The 3,516-nt window shown below is 48.9% G+C and overlaps 1 non-coding gene across 1 annotated transcript; it reads right to left on the reverse strand.

Moving 5' to 3' along the window:
- Positions 1-426: 426 nt before the first annotated feature.
- On the reverse strand, positions 427-566 carry LOC146851615 (U4 spliceosomal RNA). The gene has a single exon (XR_014959035.1). It is a non-coding gene; the product is annotated as a U4 spliceosomal RNA (small nuclear RNA).
- Positions 567-3,516: the final 2,950 nt, after the last annotated feature.

Below are 3,516 nucleotides of genomic sequence, written 5' to 3' on the forward strand. Positions count from 1 at the left end.
CGGTGACAGATGCGTCACGCATCTGTCTATCTGTGCGCCATGGTGCGCTACATTGTAAGGTGGTGCAAGGGGGTTTTTGAGTCACGCAAAATAACAGCAGGGATGCGCCAGTTATTGTAAATCTGCCCCATAGTGCGGTAGGGGGTGACCCCCTGGCTGCCAAAGGTGCTGGTGAGTCTTGGTGCGCTCTGCGGTAAGGCGAGATCCGGGGAGCAAAGGTGGGAACAAAGACTAAGAAATATGAGAACTGTTCATTGAAAAACACATCCCGAAATTACTGCCAGAGAGTAGAAACCTGTCAGAGCAAATCTAAATAGCAAGAAGACATTTTCTAAATTGCAAAGTGTACTCACATATAATCTCCATTTAATCTCTGAAAGACGCACGAACGCAATAACTGATATTCTTTTTTACAAGAGTATTCAGTCTCCTTAGAGACTGTCAAAAATTGCAATGGAGACTATATTTCAAATCTCCACAGCGGGGTATTGGGTAAAGTTTTCAATAAGCAATAATCGCGCCTCGGTTAAACCTCATTGGCTACGATACTGCCACTGCGCAAAGCTAAATAATATACTGTGAATGACAAGCCCCTTCACCGTAGTACCTTATGTTACAGAGAGCGAGAAAACCATGTATCAATGTGGAGGAATCAGTATGCCACTGTTGACTTATGGCAGTCAAATAATGAATGTGGTAGCGTTACATCTGCAGTTTTCATCAGCTCTCCGGCGCTAAACGTTTCCCTGAGACGCGCAGAGGACTCTGGGAAATTGCATGGTAAGTAGCTTGTGTGAGACAGAGCCCTACACTGGTACCGGTGTTTCATGTTGGGGGCGGGGCTTTGTGCTGCCGGTGGTTTGCAGAAATGGAAGCAGCAGCATCCTCACAGGCACGCGGCCTTTAACTATTTACCAAAGGAGGCGTGGAAATAATTTTGCGAAATATAAACAATTACTGTCATTTTTTCGCTATCGCCTTTACTGCAGGTAAACTGTTGAACTTGCAGCATTTCAGTCCCAGATTGAAGCGGTACACTTTTGGCTTCATTGTTTTCAAATCATTATTCCTCCAGATCTAAACTTAAAGGGATTCGTTTTATATAAACGGTATATTATTAACCACCCTAGAGAAATAACTGGTGTAGACTGCCGATTTTTTTTGGTCTGGAATTCGTGCTCGGTTAAGATATTTTAAGTCAGGGAGGGATCTCCAATCTGTCATTACTAATGAGGTATATTCCACTGACAGGAAACAAAACAGGAAACTCTTTAAGCTCTTTAAGCTCCACCCACCCTCCTGCCAGGGGCCAGCAAAAAGCACTTCCTGTTTTGTTTCCTTTCACAGGAGACGCTAGGTATTTGCGGGGCACTTACCTTGGTGCTACACGTGCTTCCGTTTCCTCCTTTGCTGGGTTCTGGGGGTACTGTTGAACCTTCGTGGGAGCAGCTGGTGTCGGGACGCTTGGCCTCCAGGACTCTGTGAGTACCTCCAGGCGCCTGATTTGCTAGGCTTGTCGGTCCCCTGTAGTCTTCGATTTCTTCTTCTTTGTTGCGGATTGAATTTCACTCCCGGGGCCTCTGGTATCCCTCCGCTGTGTGGCGCGGTATGGGTGCCCTCCCTCCCACTTATTTTAGCTGGGCGTTTTCCCCTGCCACGCTGCTGTGGTTGGGTGTGGGGGAGATCGTTTTCTACATCTCTGCTAGGTGACGTGTTTGGCCCCTGCTGCGCTTGGCGTCTGAGGGAGTCACGTTGCTATTGTTCTGCCCGGGCGTTGGCACAGAGTGCACAGCTTCCTTTGTTGCCACAGGGCTGTCCTTTGCCCTCCCTTGTTGCTACCTACAATATCTTGTGTGATGCAGGGAGGTGTTCGGGCCTGAGTTCATACGGGCCTGGACGCGCTTGAGGTCTTTGTCAGTTCCGGCAGTCTTGCTGGGTGCGGGCTATTCCGGGTTCCGTTGCGGGTCACGCCCCTCAGATCTTGTCCTTGTATGGATCTTCTGAGCGCTGCACGTACTTTTCATGCAGGAGGGCCTTTTTTTGCCTACGTGGCCAAAATATTTTGGTATTTCTTTATGCGGTTGGCCACGCCCACTCGTTCCTTTCATACTTCAGGTCAGCTGTTGACGAGTTGGTTTTGCTGGGTCATACGCCTACTTAAACTGGTGTGGACTGCTTCTGTGTGTTTTTTGCATTTAAGGTGGGGGGTTCTTACACAGGCTCTGTTGGCTTGGTACCTGTTTCCAGTATCTGTTGGTCATCATGGGGAAACATCGTCAGAAGCGCAGACATGTCTCTCCTGTGTCTTCTCCGTCCACAGTGTGGATTCCGGCCCTCCTGTGAAGCAGGCCAAATTGGATGATGGCGTCCGTTTGAAGAAGCTGATTTTGGAGACCTTGTCGGATTTAAAATCCTCCATCAAGGCTGCTGGGGGGCCTTCTGGTGGTGGTCATGACCTTTATTCTGAAATTTCCAGTTCGGAGTCTTCCGATGATTCCACCTTAGGTGCTGTGGACCTTAAGTGAAAATATATTTCCAATGGTGTGTTGCCGGACATTTTGTTCCATGTCAGTGAAAACGTGGGTTTCCCTGATGAGGCGGTTGCCAGCACTTCCAGAGATACCGTATTGCTGCAATTTTGGAAGCAGTCCATTAAGTCTCTGCCTATTTATCCTTTTGTGATGGACGTCCTCTTAAAAGAGTGGAAGGATCTGGATCACGTTATGATGCCACGCTTTATGTGAAAACCCTACCCCTTACATGACATGGAGGATACCATTCCTGAGACATGTGGATTCCATTGTGGCCAGTTTGGTGGGTCGTCCTTCAATGGCTGATGATAATGTCCTCCGTGATGGTGTGGATAAAAAGATTGACTCTTCTTTGAAGAAGGCCTATGCCGGTTCCCATCTTGCCATCCAGTCTGGGGTGTATGGGGCGTATGTCGCTGAGTCTTTGTTGTCTGACTTTAAGGCCTTATATACCACCATGCAGGAGGGTGGCAGTTGTCCTGACTTGCTTGACTCCATGGAATGTCAGGCTGAGTTCCTGTCGGATATTGCCTTTGACTCAATGCATGCTTCGGCCATGTCCTGTGGTGCGTCCATTGCTGCCCGGCTGAACCTATTGCTGAAGGATTGGAACACGGATGCTGCACAGCGTTCTACGTTTGCCGTTCACTGGTCCACGCCTTTTTGGGAAGGTCCTTGAGGAGAAGTTGCACAAGGTGTTCAAGGAGCGGAAACAGCCTTGTCAAAAGGATTCTTTCTATTCCAATGCTCAGTCGTTCCGTTAACCTTCTCGTCTGCATAAGACCCCATTCCGGAACCAGAAATCCTCTGGGAGAGGGTTCAGTGGCGGTTTCAGAAGAAGCCCCCTCCTGAGGCGGGTCCTGGTAATTAGCGTTCCTGACTATGCCGTTCTTCGGTCCGATCCTTCTGGGGTGCTACCAGAGGTTGGTGGGTGGTTACGCCTTTATCTCCCAGCTTGGCATCTTTCATCGTCCGACCAGTGGGT

The sequence above is a fragment of the Triturus cristatus genome, chromosome 4_1, assembly GCF_964204655.1.
Source record: "Triturus cristatus chromosome 4_1, aTriCri1.1, whole genome shotgun sequence".
NCBI classification, from domain to species: Eukaryota; Metazoa; Chordata; class Amphibia; order Caudata; family Salamandridae; genus Triturus; species Triturus cristatus.